The sequence below is a fragment of the Bacillus rossius genome, chromosome 14, assembly GCF_032445375.1.
Source record: "Bacillus rossius redtenbacheri isolate Brsri chromosome 14, Brsri_v3, whole genome shotgun sequence".
Classification (NCBI taxonomy): domain Eukaryota; kingdom Metazoa; phylum Arthropoda; class Insecta; order Phasmatodea; family Bacillidae; genus Bacillus; species Bacillus rossius.
Genome location: NC_086341.1, coordinates 15,871,231 through 15,887,212, shown reverse-complemented (window position 1 = coordinate 15,887,212; position 15,982 = coordinate 15,871,231).

Here is a 15,982-nt window from a genome sequence, read left to right as displayed (position 1 = left end):
AAAAATTTCAGCAAGCATTTTTGTAACATCCATGGAGTTAGGAAGTGTCAGGAGACGGCATTCAAGGCACGCTGACACGTGGTTAAAGTCACTTTTTAACCTTGCCATTGCCATATTGTTCCGCTCAAAACATCGCAGAAATTATATTTGATAACAACAGATGTTGGTTAGTAAGTATGAATTTGAATATCTGCAATTAAAAATAGTCACTTTCATTTAAAAAAAATAGTTATTTAAAACTGTCTGCACAATGATAACACAACACTCCAACCAATTTTTTTGGGCATCTGCGTCTAAACAATATAGCACAACAATTAACTGAAGGAATATACGACTTCACACACTTACCATGTAATAATAACCCCTAAGGGTTACATCAATCGATACCCCGGATCGTAATCTGACGAAGACTGCCGGAAGGTAATGGCACGGTGGAGTGGAGAGAAATAAACAAATGTTCAAGGTAGAGGTGGGTCGAAAAGTATCAACCTGATACTTTGTCACTGATACGCGCCTGTATCAGGAACGGCAAACGAGTACACTTGAAAAGTAACAAGTACTTTAGTATCAGTTCAGAATTCGCCTGGAACAACACCACGGCCAATGTGCGCAGAACCCGATCGCAGATGACGGTCACTTGGGCGGAGCTTGTGAAAGGGGGAGGGAGCAGGAACGACGAATAAGGGATAAAGAAGGGAAATAATGTAGGGGAGGAAGCGCAGGGGAAGGCGTTGAAGGAGAGGCGCAAAGCGAAATTGTTACGAGTCGTCCCAAGGCCTCCGAAGCTATAACTACATGCAGCCCTATAGATTGATAGATTCATCCTTCTGTCATCACAGTGGTTGCATCTCTTCAGTGCTTATTGCCCGCGACTCTTTTTGGAAACTATCTCGCCACGACTAACTTAAGGGATGTGATCCCTAGAGTCCGGGAGTGATATTAATATATATATATATATATATATATATATATGTTTTCTAGTCGCTTTTGTCAAGACTACTAGCTAATCTCGTATCACGTCTCGCACGTGGCTACCGCGGGCACTCGTGCAGATTCTTCATCCCCCCCCCCCCCCCTTCCATAATGGTAAGTGGAAAATTCCACGCCCTTTTGCCTATTGTAGCCTCTCTTCTTAACTTTTGCCCTAACTTCTCGATTCTTGTTGTTTCACCACATAATTTCTACTCTTGACCATTGGACCTTCTTTTTATTTTGATTCCAGTGAGGTCCAAGAAATGTTCCCAGCGAAGGTGTAAGAGTGCAGGGTTTTCTCCGGCTCAAGCCCATCCCAGAATTTAATCAAATGTAGGCCTTTCCCTCTGGAAGGGATTCTACGAGTCTCTCTTGCTTCTAGTCACCTCCAGTGAACAGTCAACGATCTGAATTTGTTAAATCAAATTATATATAGTCCCACACTGGTTGGGCTAACAAATGTTTCACTTTCATAAATCATTAAATTATTTTAGTTTTTAGAAACTTTGAGTATGACTTGTCTTAAGTTGATCAAAGGAAAATGTTAAATTTTATTTCATGCACAATTATTAATATGTTTGTAATATATTGATAAATTTTGACGGGCGGGGCCCCCACTACTTAAATTGAAGATGTGTATTTGACAATTTCTGTAACAATCAAAAGAAAATAATGAACACTATGATTAACAATAAAAAGGGTAAGCTCTAAGCAAACTTCCTCGTTTTTATTTATTACTTAAAAAACGATCCATTTTCTACTTTCTATTATGAGAAGTTCATTTTTTTAAGGTTTTCCCTTGTGTACCTCTGAATATATTGTTGTGTGTCTTTCGCCCACTAAAAGCAGCTTCCAGGGCCTTTTATAATAAAATTAATATAAATGTTTATTTAACTACACAAGGGCAGTAATACTGTTAATAGATGACAATGGAACAGAAGTTGCACTGAAACCAAATACACTGGAGACCAATAGCTGACAGCTCCAAGATTTTTGTGTGAAAACCTAGCGTTGTCGTCACGTCAGTCCGATAGATGACCGAAGGTATACCCAGGTTGAACAACGAATCTGTTTAATACACGTGGTACCAACATTATGACAACGTAAAATAACTTTCTTTTGTCGTATTTCTTTTTCATTACACAGTTTTATGGTAGAGAATAAACAACCATCAGTGCTACAAGTTTCTCAAAAAAACGAAGTTAGTCTTGTTTATGCGCCAGATAATATAAATATGTAATTTAACAATTTTATCTTTGAAATACCATAAATATATGGTCGCACCTCTTGTCGCTGAGTTATTTTCCACATCACACTTTTGCCTGTGTTGTTAGAATAGAGTGGTCCGGTGTTGGTCTCTTGTGTACATGTTGAAACCACCTTATGTAGAATGTTTTCTCTGGTTGGATCACGAACCACAGCGCCCCGGAAAGAGTCGTTAAATTCTGGGTGGTGGGGGGGGGGGAGGAGGGGAGGGAGAAACCGCGGGAACCGCGAGCGGCAGAATAGCCGCTTTCTCGCAGCGGCAACCGCAGTACGATGTCGCTGTGCCCGCCGCAAAACAGCGCAGCGAACGGAACACACAAACCACGGTGGCTCCATCCCTTCCCAACTTCCCTCGAAACGGGACAATCAGAATCCAAACGGGAGAAATTCCGAAACCGATATCAATCTCTGAATTAAATCACTTTCCAGCACTATCGTCCTACGGGGGGCTGTTTTGTTTTCCTTTTCGAACTCCGATGCAAGACAAATTTGTGTAACGTTACAATTTTACCACCAAAATTTCAGCAGGGTCTTACTTATTTTCCTACACAATCGCCAAAACGATCGAGGCATTTGTCATATCGCAACACAAGCTTCTCGATGAAGTTGGCCGCCAGTGAATAGAGATACAGGGCCAGCGCCTGGAACTCCGTCTCCCTCACGACACCGCTGTGAGGCGGGTGGACTAGTATTGCGGCACATTCTGCCTCCCACTATTCGCAAAAAATCTTGCGAAGGTTCTTGACGCGGGACAGTGACGTCGGAGAGGAATGTCGCCCATTAGGAGCACTGGATACTGAATCTGCCAACACAAGCGTCTGTTTTAAACGCGTACATGATGAAAGATTTTAAAGCTACGAGGGGATATAGGCGGCATAACTCGGCATATTCTAAAGCCTAACGACAGCAGATATCAATAACAAACGAATTGCACTCCAAACCTAAAGTTCGGTAAGATGCGATAATGTATTGAAGTTTACTATATATTTTCTTTACTCAAATAATCAAAAAGTTTATAATGGGTAATGAAATGTAAAACAACCTAAGAAAAAGTCAAAAGTTAAGACTTTAACGTTGAAATACTAAACTTCAACTACCAAAGCAGTTTTTTAATTGTATATTATTGAAAGCAAGTAGGTTCTGGTGAATGCTGTTTTTTTCCAACGCCCAAGATTGTATTAGAGACAGAGAGAGAGAGAGAGAAAGAAAGAGAGAGAAACCATAAAATATTAGAGATTAGTAAACAGAAACCGAGAAAGCCAACGGAGGAAGCGACAACTCGATGAAAGACGCGAATGAAAAGGTTATTAAACTGCAAAATTGGAAAGCATTATTAAAAACCGTCTAATTTCTTCTTCTTTCTGGCATTATGATATTTGTTAATAATCGGTTTGACGCAAGTAATCTCTCATAAATTCCACGTGCGTTCAATAAAAAAAAACAGCATCCGTGTGGCGTAAAAAAAAAACCTTTACGCGCCGACCCATGGTTGGAAAATGACAAATGTACAACATTTAATAAATATAAATCATGTTATGTACATTTAATTTTGCCGTTACCTTCATCCGATTATTTTTAATTTCCCCCTCCACCCCCCTCCTGAAGCTGTTGACGCGAATTCGTCCCTGAGGCTTTGAACGCGAAATGTTTTTCCAACAACCACGGGCGAGAGTGTTCTGCTTGTCCGAAGTTACGCTATTCGCGGCAGTTTTTCACGTACTGGTTGGACAGATGTTTGCGGTGTTTCCCTTCACCCCCCCCCCCCACTACCCCTGTAAACAAACACCGTATGTCCCCCGCGCCACTGGCGTGTAGCATAACTTCGCCGTGCCGAAAATAACATACAACCACGAACGAAACACGACATTGACGGCAAATTGAAAAGCCCGGAGCCTTGTGGAAGGGGGGGGGGGGGGGGTTTGGCAGGATGTTTTTTGTTTTTGGTAGCCATTTAAACGCTGTTCAGCATCAGAAATTTCTCTTTCCGTGAAATGTGGGCGTGCATTGAGCTAACAACCAACTTTTTTACTCGCCATTCCGTAATCCACTCAAACGTCAGTCAAACAACGGAGCAAAAAAAAATATATATATATATCAACAAAAACAATTTTTTTTTAAATTCATTCAGTCACTAAAACTAATTTTGGTTATTATAATTATATACATATAATATTTTAAAACTGTGATAAAAATAAATTAATTTTAAAGTCTTGAGTTTATTTTACTCAGAAACTGCTAAAATTCTAGATGGTCTGAGTAGTTTTTGTTTATTTATTTTTAAATGAAAGGAAACTAAAAGTTTATATATATATATATATATATATATATATATATATATATATGAAAAGTAATAGAAAGAAGAGGAAAGGAAATAAAAGAAAATGACAGTAAAAGAGAAGAAACGAGATTTTAGAAGAATATATCAAGACGAGGAAACGAGATGATGTACAGAAAACAGGAATGCAATGAGATTTAAAAAAAAAACAGGAACAAAATGAGTTTTATTTACATGGTAAAGGAAATTTTGAGTTATTTTATGTTTACTTGGGTTGTGTTCAGTTTCTAAACTAAAAGAAAGGAGAAGAATATTCGTCGAATCCGTTGTAAGTCTGTGTCTATGACTGTTTTTACAGTGTTAATTTATTGTTTAAAAGTTCGGAACCTTTAAAAACTGTTAAAGTGTTGTACTGTCCGGGCATCGAACTAGACCCGAACAGCTCAAACATCTACGCTTGAACACAGACGAACGAGGGAGCGGAGCTGGATCCGGTAAACGGGGATTACTATGTTCTGTTTAAAATGTCTATTCGTTAGGATGGAGTCATTAAGAAAATGAAAGAAGAGAGAAACGCACGCTTAAAATCAGATGTCTTAAATGTTCTGCTACAAATGGCTATTCTTTAGGACAGAGTCACTTGGTCCTTATTTTAACTTATTAAAAAAAATACGTTATACAGTGTTCGTTGTTCATTCTTTCGTTTTTGAACAAATTACTTAAATTTAAAGTTTTTTTAACTTTTGAGTTCATACAACATAGAAAGCGTGTTTTTAGTCTTTTTTTAATATAATTTTATTTATGCAATGCTCAACTGTGATAATATCAACAGTCATTCTTTTACATTTTGAGAAAAAAATATATTACTAAGTATTTTTTAAGGGTGTAGTTTCTTATATTTTATTTCTTTTTTTAGTTTGAGTTTTTGACTATGATTTAAGTTAAATTATTATATTTTAAATAGTTTTATCAATGCAATAGGTGATTTTTTAATGGTTGTAAGAAGCTTAAAAATCGAGTTACATTTCAGTTTTAGCATGAACCGAGATCCTGATATCAAGTAGAATATAGTTTTGAATTAGCATTTGTATGTAGCTTTAGTTGCAAAACTCTTAATTTTTGGGACAGAATTCATAAATCACACACACAAAAAACATAATTATGGAAGTTTAAATTTCTTAGACTTCTGGAAAAACCAACATTTTTTTTGATATCATGGTCTATTTTTTAAAACTAAAGAGCTTTACGATACACAAATGATTCGTTTTAAAAACGTTATACAATACGATTTAATTCTTTATTGTCATTATAGAGTTGAAATAAATAGTTAATATAATTTAACAAACACTTCTTGAATCGATAGAAACCATTTTAAAAAACACACATTAATATTTCTCATGATATTAATGCAATATAAATTATTAGGGCCATTCATATTTCGCGAAAAGATTCCGGGACAAGCTGAAAGTTAAAACACTGTAGCATCGTCTGTGTTTCGTGTTATGGGTGAGATTCTTTCAGGTACATGGCGATTGTTTAAACACCAATCACAGTGGTTCATTGCGGAAGCAAACGCGTCCCGAGTGGCTCAGCCAACTAAGGCAACTACTTCTCTCGCAGACAGCCGCCAATCACAAGGCAGAAACAGCTGGTGCGCGTATACCTTGTTGCAGTCTAATAGGCGTTCAGCTTTATTCGCGAAAAGTGCCTGCCCCTAATTATTATTAGAGATTGGAAAAATTCGCGATTTCAATTACCTGAAGAATAGACTCCATGATCCTCTATGCACGCGGGAAAATTAAATTTGCTCATTGGCTACTGACTCGTGACACCTGTTAACTGGAACGCTCGTGATTTGATACTTATTTTGTTAAAGGTTTTTCATTGGCCGAGTTTCATTCAGATAAACTGTGGTCCAGTCACTGATGCAGTTAAAAGGCAAACCTTTTTTGGATTCTAGACTATCGCGAAATGAATCCGCGAATTTTTCCGGTCTCTAATTTTTATGAAGAAAAAAAAATTGAAACGTATTATTTAAGAATACTACCCTCGTTAAAGAAGACGTATTTTCAGTAATAAACGACAGACAAAAAAAATGCCTAGTCCTGGAAGAGGGGTGAATCCAAGATGGCTACCCCTTTGGGAATAAGGCGGGGCAGTCGAGGAACGAAAGAGGACCCGGATGTGTATCTGTGACTGGGGGGGAAGGGGGGCGGAACTCGCCATGTGGCGTGCCACGGAGATACTTGGACCGACGAGCGATGAGGCGACCTCCTCCTCCTCCTCTTCTTCCCTGCAGTACACTTTCATGCGGTGTTCCCGAAGTCTGTTCTCCACCGACCGCGCGTTCCATTCCACCTCCCACCTCCCCTACACCCCCTTCTCTCTTTCATGGAGGTGTGTGCTACACATATACATTCTAGCAACTTGTTTTCATAGAATCTATTTGTAATATTTATACATTTTTATTTATTTATTCACGCACAAAATTCATGATTATGTCAGTTTACAATTTGTCGTCTTTATAGAGAATACAAAATATATAAACAACTTAAGTAAATATTTAAAACGTTCGCTAACACTATTAAAAATAGAAATAATACACCCAAAAATGAGGTTAAACTATCGTGAAACATTTAAGTATGTTTAGTTTCTTAAAAAAAATACTTAAAGCAACTTTAATGTATAAATTATAACACGTATCATGAAATATATTTGGTCATAATCCAGAGTGATGTCTTTAGGTAGAAAGGAGTCTGGTACATGATTCCACAGACGGCTCGCCTGATGACTAAAACATTTTGTAGCACTACAACTGGAGCAGTAATCACGTAGGATACAACTAGAGCAGTAATCACGTAGGATACAACTGGAGCAGTAATCACGTAGGATACAACTAGAGCAGTAATCACGTAGGATACAACTAGAGCAGTAATCACGTAGGATACAACTAGAGCAGTAATCACGTAGGATACAACCGGAGCAGTAATCACTTTGTATACAACTGGAGCAGTAATCACGTAGGATACAACTAGAGCAGTAATCACGTAGGATACAACTAGAGCAGTAATCACGTAGGATACAACTAGAGCAGTAATCACGTAGGATACAACCGGAGCAGTAATCACTTTGTATACAACTGGAGCAGTAATCACGTAGGATACAACTAGAGCAGTAATCACGTAGGATACAACTAGAGCAGTAATCACGTAGGATACAACTAGAGCAGTAATCACGTAGGATACAACTAGAGCAGTAATCACGTAGGATACAACTAGAGCAGTAATCACGTAGGATACAACTAGAGCAGTAATCACGTAGGATACAACTAGAGCAGTAATCACGTAGGATACAACTAGAGCGGTAATCACGTAGCATACAACTAGAGCGGTAATCACCGCAGTATACAACCGGAGCAGTAATCACGTAGTATGCTTGTGGAGCAATAATCACGTAGTATACAACTGGAGCAGTAATCACGTCCTAATATACAACTGGAGCAGTAATCATGTAGTATACAACTGGGGCGGTAATCACGCAGTATACAACTGGATCAGTAATTATGTAGAATACAAGTGGAGCAGTAATCACGCAGTATACAACCGGAGCAGTAATAACGTAGTATACTTGTGGAGCAGTAATAACGTAGTAGTCAATTAATATTTGTTGCACAAACCCGACAGAGAAAAAGAAAACACGTCACCGATATTCGGTATTAACTCAACTTACGCGTATGTTATATGCAGCGAGGAAGCGAGCATTTCAAAGTTTCACGTGAGAGGGATTAGTCGACACGGAAACTGGCTAAATTTTTCAAATAAACTAACTACAAGAACTACGCATTTTCTGTTCTTTCTGTTTATTTTATTGCTCCGATCGGCGGGTGTGTGTTTTCCCATCCGTAAAATCTTTACTCACCTCTGTTTGCACGAAGAAGTGCCTAGTTCCAGGAGTTGTAGGTATGATTACAGCAAAAATTGTTTCTTGCGTGATACGCAGAAACAAATCCGTTTCAGGTGGTTGTAACAAGAGGTGTGCTTTTTTTTTCATTAGATCATAAACAACAATAAAACATTATCAAATATTCATACCTAGGGACAAGATTTTATGGTGAATTGCGATAAAACAGAAATACCTAACATCGAAATGTGTGTCAGTTCACCGTATAACATGATATACTGTTCACTCTGTTAAATAAAACCGAATTTTAACAATGTTTCAACTCAAATCACTAAAATTGTATTGAATAAAAACCAAAATTAAATAAGTATTATTATTTTATTATTTAGGTAGTTACTAACAAAATATTCTGACTTAAAGTAATTTAAAAAATCACTTATTACCTTAATTGATAATTCACCTTTTCTAACCTAGCTTAAATATTCTGTTACATGATAGAAACACAGAAATTTGCCGAATTTTTTGTTGTTTTAAATAATAATGTGGCTTTTACCAATAGCAAACGATACTATTTTGTTGAAAAACGTATTAAGTAAAATTTTAAAAATAGTGTATTGAATAAGATGCTATATTCATAAAATAAATATAATTTTTCAAAATAAAACCAGTAAAACCAAAATTTTACATTTGGAAAACTTTATTGAGCTGGAAATAAAAGCACAATTGTGTCTCTATCCATAAAATTGGACAGGCAAAAAAATATTTTTGCTGCGATAAGCGGGTGCTAGCCACTATTATTTTGATGAAGGGATGTTATTTAATGTTTTCTATTAGAACGAATATACCCTACAGAATAACAAATTATTCTCGGAATAATTATCAAATGGTATGGGTCTTTTGCACGGATAACTTTTTTGATCAGATTTTCAAGGATGGATTATCGCCCCTAGAAACTTAGCTAAGCTGTAAGTGGTCTGAATAAATTATGTTCCAATTCACACAAAGAATCGCCTCCCGAAATGTTTCGGATCAGTTTTTCCCAAACAACCTGTACCTAAACTACAGTTAATGATATATTTTATATATAGCTTGAACCTGTAGACACACATTACACATTTCCTATACCGCGAATAAATTTGTTTTAGTAAGAAAAAACCACCAGCTCATTCGGGCATCGATACCAAGACCGTTGGCCTAAAAAATAATAATATGGTCGTACCGAAAACTGAGTTTGTGTTTTAAAAAGTAATAAAAATTAAAATAAAAAAAAATTGGTTGTCTGTAAAGTCGGTTTACGGACGATAGTTTGACGTGACAACGTCATAACAAAACATTGATTTAATGATTGCATACTTTTATGAATAAAATTGAATCATTTTTATTTTAATAATAAAATAAAAAATACTTGAGATTACACTAGTAATCAGATTTTTAAAATGCAAGAATAATTAACCTTCATTGCCGAAATTGTTTTTGTAATAAGCAATGAAAACCACATTAAATTTTCACTTCACTTTATAAACAGTCGAGTGGAAGAGAGATAGATGCGGCGCAAGCGTATATTGAGCGTAACGGGACACGGCGTAACGGGACACAGTGTAACGGAACAATGTGCGTAACGGGACACTTTTTTCGTGCGTGCAGCCGGCGTTCGTCGATTTATTAGACGTTGTCACGTCAAAATTAAATAAAAAAAATTGCACGTGTGTTTCATCGGAGACCTGTACCATTCCTTCGCTAGCACGGGGCCCAGATTTTGATTTTCTGGGCATCCTGTTGCTGCATGGTGCTGGTATCGCACGCTGCTGGGTCGGTAAAAGGGGGGGGGGGAGGGAAAGGAAGGGGGGGGGGGAGATTGGGGAAGGCGTTCTTATCTGGTCGGGCCCCATAACGGCAGCACGCGTCCTTCCTCGCAGCCCTCCGCGGAAATGGAAAGTGTTTTAAGAGCAGCGGCGAAGCACGCACGTGCAAGGTTGCGAAACCATACCGAGCTTAGGAGGGAGCCTCCCTAAATTATTCTTATCTTAAACCTTATTATTTTTGCCAGTTACTTGGAATTCATCCCATTTATATAACCATTCTTGATACGTTATGGATAGAGACCGGAAAAATTCACGGGTTCAATGACCTCCAGGATAGACTCCAATATCCTCTCCACGCTCGGGCAAATGCCACCTGTTCATTGGCTGCTGACTTGTAGGTCGTCTCGACTGGGTGGCCTGTGATTCGACACTTCTACGAGTGAGGGTCTCTAAGTTGGCCCTCAGTCCTCCAGATTAACAGTGAACCAATGGCAGAAGCAGCACTAAGGTATAATTATTTGAATTTTAGCATAACACGAAATGAATCCGCGAATTTTTCAGGTCTCTAGTTATGGACGGTTTCATCAATATATATAATGTATTAAAAATGAACGGAAATTATCATTTCTACTTCAGCACCTACTCACGTGGACATACTGTGTTTAACTATCCGACTGTGCGTATTCTTTGTAGTAAAGCAGTTTAATTTTTAGAATTTAATTCATGAATCATTTTGAAATTTTGTGATTACTGAGACCTAGAAACATTTCACCCCAGGATTTTGGTGAGACTCAATTTTTTTTTTTTTAAGAGATGTATCAAATAAATCCTAAAATTTACGCATATTTATGATACGACTACGTGCTAACTCTTGATTAAAGACTCTACGCCATATTAATATATGGTCCCAGTTCAGGATAGAGTTGAAATATAAATTGGGTTTTGTATGTTTTTAAATAAACTTTTGTTGAACTGATAAAAACCATTTGTAAACAATAAAATATAATTAGTTTATATTTTAAATTTAAATCATTAATAAACATCGATTTTAAAAAGATAAATAATATAGGAATTTACTAATATAGGAATTTACCTCTTCAATATGAGTTAAATTAGAATCTATTAAAAAAACTATGTTTAATCCCCCAATGAGGTTTGATAGACTTTTTTTATCGTTTTAAATTAATAACAATGATTATATTTTGGGGAAGAATACTTAAAACGTAGAAAAACCATCGCTATAAAAACTTAACTAATTTTGGATCAAGTACCTTAAATATTAATGGCATACGAAATTAAGTTCCTAATTTATTACGGATGTAGAAATATTTTATAAAATAATTAAAGTTATATTACAGTGTTAACTTATGCGAGAGAAAATGCAAGTATGTAACTATATTCACGAGTATATCATGTCTGGACTTCTTGCAGTACAGTTTTAAAATATGAAAAATATGATGATAGCTCACAGCATTTTACCACTTATCATTACACAACAAGCTTTTTTATGTCAGCTTAAGATAGCAGAAGATTTCATTAAGTAATCTAACTATAGTCTTAAAGTGAGATGGTAATTGTAGCTACGCGTGGATTATGCAAGCTGCAGAAATTACAAAAATATTCCGTATATTTGTAGGCAAACGTAGAGATGATGTTCGTTTTTCACAACACTACGAAACAAGTTTCCTGTCTGCTTAGAGGTTACTACAAAAATGAATATTGCATTCAGTGTGACTGCAATAGATAATGGCACCAAACAAAATAATGCTAGAAACTAAATTTAAAAAATATATATAACTCTAAGACTACGACACTTTTTGAATTTTGGTTTTCTGATTCAGAACAGTAATTTACCAGCCTATCAACTGTTCTCAGCTTGACTTTAATTTATGGAACACTCTGTATACAGCCCAACCACCTGCCAGCTCTCAGTTGATCCCCAGTCCTAAAGATGCCTGCTGCAATGCAGAGCGAAACGTTGGTAACCACGCTACCACTGCAACCCTACTCAACCTCTAGAGCCAAGAGTGTTTTATAATCCGCAAAGTTTTTTTAAAACTATGCTTCAAGTGAATCTGCGCTACGCTGACTCCTAACGAAGTGAGATCCGCACAACTAAGAACTTGAAGAACTAAAGACATACTGTATTTTGAAACAGAAATATTTTCGAAAATTAATTTATTTTTTGGTTTGCTATGGTTACAATTTAGTTTTCTAGTTATCTCGCGTTGTGTTCCAGTAAATCTTACCTCGCTTAACTTATTTTAGTTACCGTTACATGTTAAATAAATAGGAGTTTGTTATATACATCACGGGTGCAGCGGAATTGTTTACTTTGGAACTACGGGTTTTTGCAGAACCTTTCTTACTTCATCGTATGTCTTCATATTGTAAAATTGGGTTGCATTGGGGGAGAGGGTAGGGGGAGGAATGGGGGATTACGAGTGAAACGTGGCAGCGAAACAGGGATTAATCACGTGACAGGCAGCGTTATTAAAACTGTTACCTCCCCTCCCCCCTCCCTGCTTACCCACATGGACATGCAGACAGCTGCGAGGGCAATCAATCTTCGTTGGCACCCGTGGAGCAAGGTGAGAGCGTGGTTGGCAGCAATGCGCGTGGAAACGGAACAGCCGTTATTTTAGATTCGCCAGGAGCACAAACCTCTGCGCTCCAAAAAAATATTGGTTGTCTGTAAAGTCGGTTTACGGACGATAGTTCAACGTTACAACGTCATAACAAAACATTGATGAAATGGTTGCATACTTTTTATGAATAAAATTGAATCGTTTTTATTTTAATAATAAAAGAATAAATACTTGAAATTATACTAGTAATCAGATTTTTAAAATGCAAGAATAATTAACATTTATTGCCGAAATTGTTGTTGTAATAAGCAATAAAAACTACATTAACTTTTCACTTCACTTTATAAACAGTCGACGAAACAGTTCACATGTAGATGACTTGTAATTAATTTTAAAAACTGGTGTTTAGCTATAAAATTTAAATATAATCATGAACAAGTTTTCATATAAATAAACTGTAATCAAATATATATCATCAATTATATGAATCACCATAATTTTTTAGTCAATTGTAACATAACCTATTATTAATGCACTCGCCGACAGCGTAACGGTACACAGCGTAACGGAACAATGAGCGTAACGGGACTCTTTTTCGTGGGTGCAGCTGGCGTTCATCGATTTATTAAACGTTGTCACGTCAAAAAAAAAAAAACTTTGACCAATAACAAAGTTGGGTTGAAACAACACCATTTATAGATTATTTAAAAAAAAAAAAAAAAAACAATTGTACGGACATTTACGCCGGGTTTTCAATCAGTTGGCACGATGTCATTTTCCGAAACGTCGTAATCTGTTTTCGTCACAGGACTCATGTGTTCATCCGTGCTGTCGTCTATCTGTTTAGTCTCTTCGCTGGGTTCGTCCGTGCTGGATTATTTTTGTTCGACTAAATTCCTTCCGCAGAGGCTGCTGTACCATTTGAAATCAGCTGATGTTGGCTTATTCTCCGTATGTTTATGAATTATTATTTTTTTTGTTTTCCATTCTTTAGGTTTCTTAAGTGCAGACAGGCAATAATGGCGTACGTTATTTTTAATTAAAATTGCCCGTTTCAGAAATCGTTCAAAGAACGAACATCATTCAGGGTTGCAAAGTCTTGCAGGATACCACCCGAAAATATCAAATAAATAGAACTGTGCTTTTTTTAATTTTTAATTTAAAGCTTGCTCCACGATCATGCTTAAACCACAATAGCGCGACTGCGGCTAAGCAATGAACACGACGGTCCTCTCTATTAGAAAGATTTTCCATTCCCATCGCGTCGTTACTGAAATGAGCGACAGAACATTGTTTTTTCGAAGGATTGCTGGACTGTTTCACTAGTAACACCATTATTGTTTGTGTATTTTAAAAAATGTATTTTTTAGTAAGTTTATCTGCGTAATAATTATTGAACTGTGTTTACGAACGGCGGTTTTCCCGATTGAATGTTGAGTTTACATTAAAAAATACTTCTCTTAAACATGTCGCTTGAAAAAAAAAACCGTAAACATTTTTGGCCGTCGTACGTTCGGTACGTATGCACAATATGGCAAAGAAAAATATGTTTACATATAATTGTTCGTCGCGCGGGTGAAAGCTGCAGCGTCACAATATGGCGAAATTTCGCTGTCACATCGCGTTCTTCACGTTGCGTCCGACGCGGACAGTTGATTTAAAATTATTGATGTGTAACATTTGGTTGCCGTAATTTCATGAGTGCGTCAGAAAATCGAGGAACTGAAATGAGTAACAAACCACGGTGCTGCCATCTATGGCGAATGGCGCGAACCAAACTTCACAAAGACAAATGGGAACTTTATAGCATTGACTATTTAGTGAATCTGAAAACGATGGACAGTATTTCAATAAACAAATTTTTCGAAAATCAGATTCAAAGCAGGGGTTTAGTATTTTTTAAAAGTCTTTTTTCGCTTTTATCGGAGCCGTTTCATTGTACAGTTTTAAATTTCTGTATGCGAAAGGAAATTATTCAATGATCGACTTAGCTGCTCCCAACAGCGAATTCTAGTGGCAGATGCGGAAACTGCGTGTGATTCCCGTTCAGAAATGTAGTTGAGAACACATTTTGAGTATATTCATTACGCTCAGCATTATTTTATAGAAATAATTATACGTTAAATCTGGTGTCGGAGTTAAGTTTTATAAGTGTATTTTCAACATGATGACACGTTAATGCGTCCGTTACCGAGGTTGGATGTTACACATCACAGGCGAATACTAAAAGACTCACTCTCATGTTTATTTATTTATTTATTTTTTGTTTTCGTTATTTTGCAACATAGTGACGAAGGCCGGCGAGAAACACAGGGCTTGTAATCTATTCTCTCTGCGGAAACTTGATACAGTTGTGACGAAAACACAACACCAAAATACTCAGTGTGTATGTGTGTGTGTGTCCCGAGGAACACGAGACACATAGGCTACTGTGTGAGTAGGTGTGGTGGTGCTTGCTTTGAGACTACCTAAAACACATTCTATTACTAGAAAGAGACAGGAAAAATTCACGATTTCAATGACCTGTAGGATATACTCCATGATCTTCTATGCACGCGGGAAAATTACGTTTGCTCATTGGCTACTGACTCGTGTCACCTGTTAGTTGGGACACTAGTGATTCGATACTTCTTTTGTTGAAAGTTTATCATTGGCCGAGTGTCATTCAGATAAACTGTGGCCCAATCACTGATGCGGTAAAAAGTCAAACGTATTTCGATTCTAGCCTATCGCGAAATGAATCCGCGAATTTTTCCGGTCTCTATCTATTACATTTCTGCTGGGTAGCGTTAAACGTTAATACTTTAAATTACAATGATTTTATTGCGTTAGATAACTGAAAATAGGCATTCAGAAGTGTGGAGACTATCGATCAAGTAACGGTTGAACGAAGAATATTTTTTCATCTTGCTGAGGACCATGCCTGCCCTGGTGTGCTCAAGCTATCCGAGAGGGGTCTGTTCCAGAAAAGAATTCAATAATTCGCCGAAGGCGGATGATTACCTCTGTATTCCGCATTTTGTTTTAAAACGGAATTTTTACAAGAGCGAAAATGCTTATTTTTTTTGACGTGACAATGTCTAATAAATCGATGAACGCCGGCTGCACGCACGAAAAAGTGTCCCGTTACGCACATTGTCCGGTTACGCTGTCTTCCGTTACGCTCATTGTACGTTTGC